At 45.4% G+C, this 12,559-nt stretch overlaps 1 protein-coding gene across 2 annotated transcripts in view; it reads right to left on the bottom strand.

The window, feature by feature from the left end:
* FHIP2B (FHF complex subunit HOOK interacting protein 2B) overlaps positions 1 to 12,559 on the bottom strand; it is a 416,121-nt gene that overhangs the window by 133,037 nt on the left and 270,525 nt on the right. The gene's annotated exons all lie outside the window — the stretch shown is intronic.

The following is a 12,559-nucleotide window of genomic DNA, read 5'->3' as shown; positions in this document are numbered from 1 at the left end:
AGAACAGAGGAATCCTTCCAGTGGGTTAAACATGCTTCATCTGTACTTGTTTAACACACTGCTTTGATTGCTTTTAGATTGTTCTCAGTTAACTGCCTTAGAAGCCATGGTCTTTTGACGGTTTGTTTACTCTTCCCATATAATACTTTTTACAGGCTTGGCATATATATGTATCTATAACATTACCTGTCACATGGTTGAACAATCCTGACAGCACCACTATTGTAGTATGATTTTAAGCTTTACTGTTCCACAGTGGACTCACTTACATTGCCGATTGGTTGTAGGTTTCTTTATTATTTTAGGAGTGAATAGAATAGTAGGATGGTGGGACTTTATTCAACTACTTTATTTTCGAGATTGGGCACTGTATATTGTTGTACTATATGATTTTTAATACTCCTTTATTACCTCTACAAGAGAATAAATATGACATACATTACTCACAGTAATTGTATTTCTGATGATTGCATCCGCTTAGATTCACATGCTGTGCATAGAGTCCGACATCTAGTGGTAATCGCAGAGTATTACATCTTTTTTTCGAAGATTAAAAAGGGACGTCGACATGGGCGTGACTGTAACACTATCCCTTACGTGTAGTGTACCCAAAATCCCTCACGCGTCGAGGTCCCACCGATTGTTTTTGTTCTGCCATGGGGGAGCCTTACAAAAGCATGAGTACAGAAGAAGGTGTAAAATGTCTACGTTCCTTCAGCTCCAAGAGGGGAGGAAGGGTGGGTGCATGTGAATCTAAGCAGATACAATAATCAGAAATACAATTACGATGAGTAATGTATGTCTTCTGATGCTTGTGAATATGCTTAGAATCACATGCTCTGCATAAACCAGCGAGCAGTACCAGGACATGGTGGTGGGATGAGTGAAGGAACAGTAGCAAAAAGATGTCTTAGCACTACTTGTCCCACCTGAGAATCAGACTTGCAGTATGCGTCTAAGCAGTAGTGTTGGGTGAATGTATGAACAGAACTCCAAGTTACTGCTTTGCAAATAGAATCTAGAGGAACATTTGCAATTAAAGCCATGGTAGCTCCTGTGCCCCGAGTAGAGTGGGCTCTAGGCATAAAGTGCAAGTCCCTCTTGGAAAGAGAGTAACACAGTGTGATGCATTTAACAATCCTTTTGGAAACAGCTTATTTAGAGACAGGATCCCCTTCTCTACCAGCTGCCACAGAGACAAGGAATTGGTTTGTTTTTCTCAGAGGTTTAGTCTTTTCAAGATAGTATACAACGGCCCTCCTAACATCTAGTGTTAGATGTCTCTAGTGAGGCTTCTTTCAGCCGAGTTAGTGGGATTCTGAAAGTAAGAAGTTCGACTGATTGGTTCACATGGAACTTCGAGATGAATTTAGGCACAAAACAAGGGTGTGTTCGCAAAGCCGCCTTATCTTTGTGAATAGTCACAAATGGGTCCTCAACTGAGAGAGTCTGCAGTTCACTATCCTTCCTTATAGAGATAATGGCCACCAAGAATGCAATCTTATAGCTAAGGGCCTTAAGACTAGCCTTATGCATTGGCTCTAAAGGAGGTCCCATTAATCTTGTGAGAACAACATTCAAGTCCCATCCGGGAGTCGGGTTGGAAATAGGAGGGTGAAGTCTCTTTACTGCTTCCATGAAAGCCTTAATTACAGGAATCTTCCACCATGAAACCCTGCTCTGAGATGTGGTATACGCAGAGAGGGCAGCAAGGTGGACCTTTAGGAAATTAAAAGCAAGTCCTGAGTCTAAAAGATATCTTAGATAAATGGCTATCTCTTTAGGTGAACAGTCAATAGGGTTGATGTTTTTAGTATTGCACCACATGACAAAACGTTTCCATTTATTGGAGTAACAATGTCTGTTGCTAGGTTTGCGTGCTTGTCTAAGAATGTCCATACATTTATTAGGCAGTTGGAGGTGCCCAAACTCTATGACTTCAGGAGCCAAGCTGCTAAGTTCAGTGTTTGGAGGTACGGATGTAGTGTTTTCCCTAGGTCTTGTGACAGCATGTTGTACAGGAAGTGCAGTTTCCTAGGAGGGCAGACGGACATCCTCATGAGATGAGAGAACCATGGCTGTCAAGCCCACATAGGTGCCAACAGGATAATTGTGACTTGTTCTTGGCGCATATTGTGCACTATCCTGCTGAGAAGGGGAATCAGAGGGTTCGGGGGGGAAGCATAGGCAAATCTCCCGGACCATGTTATCCAGAGACCGTCCTTTCAGACCGCCTCTGTGGGTACCTGGAGGCATAATCTGGGCATTGGACGTTCTCCAGAGTTGCGAACAAGTTGATATCTGGAAAACCCCATTCTGCAATGACCCCACTCATGTTCTACAGATAGGTGCAAGTCTCTGCTGAGTACGTCTGCCAGAAGATTGTGTTCTACTGGAACGTGTTGAGATAGTAGGAACATGCTGCGTTTGAGTGCCCATTTCGAAATGTTCTGGAACAGTTTGGATAGCCCTGGAGAGTGGGTGCCTGCTTGTTTGTTCAGATAGTACATGGCCGTGGCGCTGTCTGTAAGGACCAGAAAGGTTTTCCCTTGTAGGTGTGTTGGGAAGGCTTTTGGGGCTTTGAGCACTGAGTAGTCCAACAGGTTGATATAATTGGATGCTACTGATGGGGACCACATGCCACGCGCTGTCTGTTGAAGGAGGTGAGCTCCCCACCCCAACAGCGATGAGTTCATGGTGAAAGTGGCCTCTATTGCAGGGTGGTAAAGGGTTTCCCCTGCAGAAGATTCTCCTTTGACCACCACTGCAGAGACTGAACGAGGGCTGGCGAGAGAACCACCAGATTGTCCCACTGGCCGTTGGCTAGACACCATTGGCTTGAGAGCCACTCCTGCATGGGTCACATGTGCAGATGGGAGTGTGGAACTACTAAGACGCACAATGCCATCATTGATAGCAGCCGTATAGCTTTGCGTACGGTTTCCCGGTGACTGGCTCCATAGTGAGGGATCTGGAACAACATGTTTTGAACCCTTCCGTTGGAGGGGAAGACAAGGCTGTCTTCTGTCCAAATCAGGGCCCCCAGAAACTGTTTCACTTGGCAGATTTTTTTCTCATTGAGAGAGCCCTAGATTGAAAAGGAGATCTACTGTCCTCTGGGTATTCCCCAGACATGTTCCGGTTATGACCCAGTCACCGAGGTAAGGATACAATAGGATGGATTGCCTGCACAGGTGGCCCACCGCCAGTACCTTTGTAAAGACCCTTGGGGCTGAGGCAATGCCAAAGGAGAGTACCTTGAACTGATAGTGAGTGTCCTCTAGCTTGAACCTGAGGTACTTTCTGTGCGCTGAAATATGAAAGTATGCATCTTTCATGTCCAATGTGGCCATGTAATCCCCCCCCATTGTAACAGTGGAATAACTTCCTGAAGTAGTCATCCTGAACTTGTGAGGCTTGACATATTTGTTCACAGGAAACAAATGCAAAACACAGCGCATGGTTAGATCCATTTTGTGTACAAAGAAGTATATTGAATAAAAACACTTGTTTACTTGGATATGAGGGAAGACTTTGCTAGCACCCCTTTCTAGAAGGACCTGGACCTCTTCCAGCAAGATTTCGCAGATGCTCTGGTGACAGTTGTCTGCCCTTGGGTGGCTGGAGGAATTCGATGCAGGACCTGTGTGCAACGGTCTTGAGTTCCCACTGATCTGAAGTGATCCCCTCCCATTCGCAGGTAAAAGATGTTAGACGTCCCCCGAACGGGGAAACTTGGGAGGGTACCTATACTGCCGAGTCATTTATCGGTTGAGGCTGGGGAGCCTCTGGGAGCAGAGCTCCTCCCTCTATCCTTCCCTCATCGAAATTCCTGCTGTTGTGGGTATTGAAAACTACTGGAGGTACCCTGACTGGAAGACCAAGGAGTTCCCCCTTAACCGTATTATCCCTGTGGGGAGTGGGAGAAAGACTGCCAACGAAAGGACCGGCGAGTATTAAATGCCACTTGCTGGAAAAATGGGTTGGCCAAGATCTGATTAAGGTATTGTGCTCCTTAGTGGTCTCCAAAGCCTCATTGACCGCCTTACCAAAAAGAGCAGCATCCTCCACTGGTTTCTTGATGAGGGGAGCCTGGGTTTCTGGCATAAATCCTGAGTTTTTTAGCCATGAATGGTGTTTTAGAAGAGTCCCTTGCGCAAGGATGCGTCCTGCTGCCTCAGCAGAGTCTAGGGTATTTTTAAGGATATTCTGCGTGACCTGTCATCCCTCCGCGACCACGGCTAGGTGCAGGTTAGTTCCCAGACACTCTGAAGGCCCTCTTAAATGAGTCCCCATTTTACATCACTATAGCCTGCGAGGAGCATGGTGTTGTTGGCAATACGGGTACAGAAGGGAGCAAAGGTGGTGGCACGCTTGCCGAGAGCATACATTTTTTCAATCCTTGTCTGGATGGGACTCTGGCGAGGATAAAGGCACTCCTGCACTTTTCCTTGTTGTTGTGACGACTAGGGAATCCTGCATGGCATGGCCCCTGATATCCAGAGGGTCTCATGGCGCCTGGCGGAACATCTTCTCCACTCTAAGTCAGGGATGGCTTCTTGGGTGGTGATTTTAAAATGATCAGCCGCCTTCTTAGGTTGTTAAAAAGCATCTGATCGTTGATGGGCGACGAGTCCCTGGGTTGCGCAAAAGGAGGAGCGTCCAAGAAGATGTTTAGAGTGTCAGGGTCATGGGCAGGCGTAGAGTGCCACGTGCCCTGATCATCAGCAGGGTCCCAGTCTGGGTTTTGAGACAGGGTCCTGAGCGGTGTAGCTTGAGTAAGGGACATACTAGATGTTCTTGTTGGGGTCATCCTGGTCGTCCAGAAATGCATCCACCTGCGGATCCTGTGGACGGTGCTCCTCCAAGGATGCAAACTGGGCACCTGGTGAAAGGGGTCTCTGGGACTTCTGAGGGACAGGACAGGAATCAAAAGGCCTATGGCGTTTGAGAATATCATCAAACTGGCCTGAAAAGTTTATAAACTCTGCCATTTTGTCCATGCATGCCTCATATGTATCTCTAGTCTAGACCACTGAATCATCAGTAGGAGGAAAGGGCTGGACAGTTGGAGCAGGGTCCTGCTGCAGGGCCCTAGATAGAGGATGAGAGGTGGGAGAATAGCCTTCAGGTAAAGAGGCATATTTTTGGGGGTCAGAGCAGTGTAAACGGGCTGTAGAAAGCTTCTACCGAAGCTCTGGGAGTGTTTTCCACGAATGCAGCTGCTTAAGCACATCTTTCAAAGCTACCGCATCGAGGGCCGGGGATTTAGTATGAGTGCCCAAAGAAACAGAAAATGTATCACTATGTGCAGGCTGCGATGGCGGGTGCGCAGAGGGAGTTGTACTATGAGGTTCAGAGATGGTCCCGCCATAGATTTAGACGGGCCCACGGGCATCGACGGCTTTCTCGGCGGATCCGTTGAGGAAAGCGTAGGGGTTGTGTGCTTAGAAGCAGATGTTTCATTTGTGCCCTTGTCACCAGGGTGTGACTTCCCCATCGCACTGCCAGTAGCAGGCTTGTCGGGCTGGTGACGGACACGCGGAAATGCAAGGGTTCCACTATTAAGTCAACGGCCTCCGAATCCGAGCCACGGCTGCCAACTGACAACTCGTCCAAGGCGACGGCGCCAGTGGGGGAGTGACTCTCGCCATGCATGGCATAGGTCACCCACCGCTTCATGCACCTGTCTTTTAAAGTATTGGGCTGAAAATGTTTGCAGGCCTGCAACGCCACTCGTTGTAGTCACGAGGGAGGTACCAATAGCATTGGCGATGGGTATCTTTTCAAGCAAATTTGCTGTTGCAAGACGGGCAGAATTTAAAAGGTGTTCACTCCATAGCAGAGAGAAACGGCAGCCAGACTTAATAAAAGAGAAGAGGAGGGGCAAAGAAGAGGCATTCAGTCAGTAATAGCAGGGCCCCACTCTGCCTAACATGAGGCTGGGCTCGAGGGCCAAAGCGACGTAGATATCAGCTGCCGAGTCATCGGTAGAAGGATCGTTGGCGAGGCAGGATCAGACGTCGAGTAGCCGTCGAGAAGGTAAGCGTGAACCGCTTAAGGAGAGATCAAGCAATATTAAGTCTTACGAGCTCTGCATTTGTGCGACCGACTAGATAGGTGGACAAAAACAATCTGTGGGGCCTTGATGCGTGGAGGATTTTGGGTACACTACACGTCACGGATAGTGTTACAGCCACACCCATGCTGACGTCCCTTTTTCGAAATCCAAAAAAAAAGATGCAATACTCTGCGATTACCACTAGATTTCAGACTATATGCACACATGTCATTTTAAGCAGATTCACAAGCATCAGAAACATGAACACTAAGAGAGTGGGAGCATTCTTAATGCGTTTCTATAAAGAACCTTTTTTCAAGTATAAATAGTTGTTGCTTTGGCATTAACTGTGTATGGGAGATAGTGATCATATCTAATGGTTAGCATACAGACAAGGGTAATGGGAGTTGGTTCCTGCATTGGTTCTATGTGAAAATGTCACCCGGAAAATGCAGTCATGTGAAAACGTGGTCAGCAAAAAGTAGTTTTCTAAATGTATGATATGATATGTCATTTATAACGCGCCTGTACACAAGAGTTTCGAGGCGCCAGAAGACAAGGGGAGGGGGAGACAGAGGGAGGACAAGACAAACAATCTTACTAGGTCTTGTGTCATTCCGATTGTGCAAGTCTGACAGCGCAAACTGCTGGGGGAAGGGAGAGTGCCAATGAGAGGGAAAGGGGTACTGCAATCAGGGCAGCATTGCTCTGAGTGAGTGCGGCCAGGGCAGCGCAGCTCTGGATAAGTGCAAGGAAGCAGGGGGCTGCGCGGTAGGCCCGGAGGCAATGCGACTGATCATGGAGGAGCCTGGTACCCAGTGAGACTCTAGGGGTAGCCAAGCAATCAGTCGGCGAGAGAGAGATTCGACTTTACCAAAAAGATGGAAAAAATCCAAGTTTCAACAAAACATTAATGTAAAAATACCCAGATTCGACTTTCCTAATGTAGTCATTATATAATAGCAATGTAAAGTGTGAAAATGTTGTCAGTCATAAGGTTGCCAAAAAGCTATTTCAAACACTCAAAAGCACAAGGCTGTAAAACGAATGATGATCCAGACCCCTAATAAAGCCAGGCAATTACCAGCCTGCCCAATCATCGTATACCTAATCCTAACTGCAAACCTTTTACCCTTAAGCTTTCCATAACCCTACCACTTCAGCGCTCCAAAGCATTTTACTTGCATGCGATGTAATAATAATTAAAAAAATGAATAGCAACCCTAACTCCCATCCAATCACTAGCTCTTCACAAATTCCATAGCCCTTACCTTAACCCAACCCTTGCTCTAATGCTAACCTTAGCCTTGTGCTAACCCATACTTTAGCATTTACAGTAACCCTTCAATCTACACTTATCCAAACTGCTATCCTGACTCAACATTATAAGCCCCCCCTAAACCCGTATCCCTTTCTTGAACTCTAACCCAAACCCTTTTTCTGTTAACCCTAGCCTAACTCCCAATGAAACCCCAGCATCATCACCTTATGCAACTATTCCAACCCTAACGCTTACCCTAATTCTATACAAAATCTTTAACGTTATTTCCTAGCCTAATTTTAGACTAGGCAATCACAAGCCTTCCTCAAACCCCCGAACCCTAATAGTCTAACCCTAACAACACTACATTTTGGGCTACTTTTCATCTGCATTTTTGACTACATTTTGCTTTGCAACTTTCACCACAAAAGTATTTTCACTGCAACCTTTTCACTGACTACATTTGTGCTGGCAACATTTTCACTGGACACCCTTAGATATGCCAGACGCAGACTTGCCACAATATTGTTGTCCAAGAGTAAGCATGTCAGGAGGTAGCTGTTTCCTTTGCACTAAGCACAGAGATCCAACTCTCTCCAGAATCTTGCTTTGGCTACAGCACTGGTGTCTGCGGAAAAACATGCCACAGCCCCATTTAGACTGGCTTTTTGGGGGTGGATGTTTGGCTCCGGCTGAGGAGAAGATGAAAATCATGATATATGTACATGTAATGTGTGTACTGCTTTGCACATTCAAACAACCCCTTAAAACACTTTTTTTTTTAAAATAAAATGCGTCCACACCATTACATACACTCAAACACTGCTTTTCTACGCCACGCCTTCACTGCTGGATGGCGATCGCTCTGCCCATGTTGCTTTTCCAGTACATTACTAATCACATGGTGGCGATCTGGCACCGTGCTGCCGAAACCCTTTCTCAGCATCATCACAGGAGGCAAGAAGAATGTTGAACATTGTGCACAATACAGAGAGAAAGTTTAACTGCAATCGTAACATGTAATTAAGCAGAACAGCATGTTAATACTTCTTTTAAAGCACCCATTGCTTAAGTGGCAGGATTGTGCTAGAAATGCAATTAAGGACACAGGAGCTAAAGTTTCCAAAAAAAAAATAAAGCAGCAACATCCATGCACCCATATGCAAGCGCATCTAGGTCAGATGGCACAGGAATAAACCCCATCTCTCACTGGATAAGGAGTAGAGTCTTTGAGTTGCACCATACTTGGCACAAAAGGCCGAAGTCCAGGCTGTTTAATAAAAAAAAACCTCAATAGGCTTTACATAGTACCTGTCTGGCTTCGTGAAACATGCATGAAGTGGCTGAAGGCTGATGGCCAGGCCGGAGATGAGTTGGCGCAGATCTCAAATTAGGTGGAAAGCAATGGAGGTGAGTGTGTACTCCTGTCCCCTACAGCGACTTGTATGCAGCTTAGACTGAATGAGGGTATCCACAACACTTTATTCCACATCTTTTCAAATGTCTCAGAATGCAGCCCGTTGAACAGATTGATTAAGGGAAAGGTGCCTGAATGACTGATGGAGAGACAGGCTCCTCCAGACGATCTGGACTCTGATGATCTCCTGGCTGGGCACTGCCTTTGGTGCTGGCTGGGCCCTAGCTTTTAGGGGATGCATTTCTGCTGTATGAATCCTTCAACAAGGCTCTTCGTCAGCTTCCCTTCAGTGTTACATGCTGGAAACATCATTCCTGTTGCTTTGCTTCTCTCCTAGAATGCTTTGTGTCCTCATTGCATCCCCTGGGCCGAAGGCGAGTGCCTCTCTGCTGCCTGGCCTTGTGGCTTTCTTCTGCTCTGCCTCATCTTTGCTCTTTCCTGGGATATCCTGCATCAACTCCTGATCTCTGTTCTCCATCGTGGGAGCATTTCTGATGCCCTTGCCATCATCTTTGTGCCCATCCACCACTGATCTGCTCGCTGGGTCCCTCCTGTGCTTGATCGCTGGGTTTTCCAACATCAGTGCTACCCGGTTCTATGTAGTTTTGCCAACAAGAGTTTTTTTCAATGGAATTTTTACCCAAAAAATTCGATCGAATAAAACTCATCGAAATATTTTTATATTTTATTTGGGAGCCCCCGCTTCAAGCCCCACCCTTCCCTATATTTGTATACCTACATCAACCCATTCCCTACCACTTTTATCCCCTTACCCTCCCCTCAATATTTCAATGAGTTTTTTCAATGGAATTTTGTCTGCAAAAATCCCATCGAAAAATCTCTTTGGCAAAACGATGCTATACCCATCCTCTTCTCCATCTGTCTGCGTAGGGTACTACCATTTCTTTGAGATAGTGTCATTCTGGATCCGGTTCCTCATGGGACACTGCTCACACTCACTGGCGAGGCACCCCAACTGCAGGCTAAGCAGACCAAATCCTCCCACTCAACCCTACCCATGCACATGTGCTTCCTGGGACAGTCCACAACATCCATTATGCTGCTCCACTTTCCGCAGGTGTTCTGATCCCAAGTGGGTCACTGTTCTCGTTCCCCATTGTCCCTGGGATTCAAGTGCAGAATTTCTTCTGTGCCCACTGACCATGACTGTCCTTCCGAAGGCTGCAGCCATACATTTCTAGTTCTCTGGTGGTGTAACATGGGCCCCGAGTTCACCTGGTGTGGTCCCTTGGATTCCCGATCACGATGGTTACCACTTCCCTCATGTCTATTCATGGCAAGTAATGCTTACCTAGTTTCCCCATAACCTCAAGGGACCGATTAGCTTTGTCTGGCCAAACACTACGGACAAACTTCCAAAAACTTCAAAAAATCGTTAAAAATGACAATTTATATCTTACTAGTAAACTGCATCGTGGGGGAAGATTTAAGTGTGCAAATTGTGTGTCTTCAGGAGACACAATGATAAATTCACGGATTGTGGGTTTGTATATATACTATCAGATTTGTGGATTTCATTGTGTGCTTTCGGGGCACTAATTGTACCTTGATATTAGTCCTCTCCCCTCTTAAGAGAGAAACCAGATTGCTGTCTCACATTACAATTAATAGTGCTTTGGACTAACTTGGTTCCACTTTGTGCACGCACTACTAGAAAGCTTTAGAAAATCCCCCCTAAAAATACCCAAAAGAAATCTACAGAGAAAACCTATGCTGCGCTGGAATTGCCATCTGTTTATAGACCTCTTGTGGAATACTTACAAGTGAAAAATAAAGTGGAGGCGATTCCTGGTCCCGTCAATAGAACAAAGAAACTGGAACTGGTTAAGGTGGATCGTAATGCATTGTTAGCTGTGGGGGATCCACTAAGAAAGGGACACAAACACATGGGGTCCCTTTGTTTCTCTGCAGTAGCACCTGGAGTGTTCAAGTGCCAGATGGAATTACCAATATACGATCTCAGACACAAATAACCGGACAGACTCAAAGAATATGGCAAAATACTACTTTATTATCAGCTCAATAAAGTAGGGAAACTTGGTGAACACACATATTGCAGCTCCCTCACACTCAAATACATTCCATTACACAAAAGCTTTATACCTGAATGTACGTCAGCTATGACATCATCCTACGTTGCCAACAGTAAAAACCTATCAACAGGAGGGATTGGTTAAGGGACCATATAAACCTATACTTCATTTAGGTGTTAGCAACTCAATAGGCTTCCCCTTATCTAGTAGGCAAGCCTTGAACTACCTCTAACTACGTACAATACAGATAATAGCAAAATAACAGCAGCAGATTGGCTTATGCAACAATGTATGGTACATCGCAACATAGGCCCTCATGATTGGTTGGCATTCTCTCCCAACCTTGGACAGTTAGCTCGTTAGCAGCACGTAAGCAAACCGAATCCTAGGTGCGGGGGAACAACGTCAGACCACTGCCTACTTGGCCAATTAGCCTACCATCTCTCATCAGTTAGGCCCTAAGACAAGACTTCTTTTTGTCATTGACCTTGCTGACTGTTCTCTTCCTCTGGACTTTTAAGGGAGTTGAGGTACATTGCTATCTTCGTCTGGAGCTTAATGAATAGACCTGTTTTTCTAGTCTTGCACCACGCTTGTTGAGACAACGATTTTGTCCATTCTGACCTTTTATTTAGTGCTATTTGATTCTATTATACCGAGTGCTATTACTCCTCTTGGCCTCTGGAGACTTGTTTGCTCCGTCATGCATATGCTTATGATTTCTGCATCCTTGATTGTTCAATACATGGCGCTTGCAAATGTTTACTCCTTTGCTTAATCTAAGAGAAACATGTTGTGCGTATATAGCTTATCCTCTTTGACTCCTCTTGTGCCTTGCAATTATTTTTTTATGTTGACTCCTAGCCAAACAGAAATTTGTTCCTCGCACAAAGATATTTTCCAGCGCATGTCAGCTCTGCAGCTCTGGGGTCTCACCTTCAGGATTCTCGCTTACTATTAAACAAAAAACCGTCATCCATCTTTTCATCAAGGCACTTTACCCATGGTATATTTTTGAATGCAGCAGGCTTCTGTATGCCTCATCTACCTTGCATTTCTGTGTATGTACATCCAGTGCATTCCTTCTCAGTTAACTTCACAATGTATATGATTTATTCGTATTTGCATGTTCAGTTACTTTGTTACTTCAGTCACATCATCTTTCTTTAAGTATTTGTATATCGTTTCAGTATGTCCTTGCATCCTCTCTTCATGACATCACTTTACTCTGGTCAGATTTCACTTATAGCTCTTCTCTGTTCAATGGTGTATGCAGACCTTCTACCTCATCAGTTCGAGGGCACATTCGATACGGTTGTCTGAGCACATAGCGCCTTTCATATCTTCAATGCAGTATTGGGACAATACCAGGTGTCATGCACAGTGCCTTTTTGTTGTTATTGCAATATGACGGAAGTGAGGGGGGGGCACCATAGATGATGTGTACATCTGCCTGTCTACATTTCTTAAAGTGATAGCATATATGGGAGTGAGTTTGTAATCTTGCCCGTTTCAGTCAGCAATTCCCAACCAGTTGGTCATGGGAGAGAACAGGATTCAATAATAAGGGCGGCACTTCAGAAGAACAAGACACAAAATCATATCAGTAGAAATGCGACATAACATTGCAGCATGACCAAGAAAATTCTGCATGACAAAGGAAGAGGCAAGGCATGACTTCACGCCAAAATAAGAAAGGTGAATTAAGACTGGACACTGCACTAAAATAAGTAACCAGGGTATGACCATAGGAGAAGTGAGAGATG

Source organism: Ambystoma mexicanum, chromosome 10, assembly GCF_040938575.1.
Source record: "Ambystoma mexicanum isolate Mex_15411 chromosome 10, UKY_AmexF1_1, whole genome shotgun sequence".
Lineage (NCBI taxonomy): Eukaryota > Metazoa > Chordata > Amphibia > Caudata > Ambystomatidae > Ambystoma > Ambystoma mexicanum.
The sequence above is the reverse complement of the archived record's forward strand: the minus strand, read 5'-3'. Positions and strand labels throughout refer to the sequence as shown.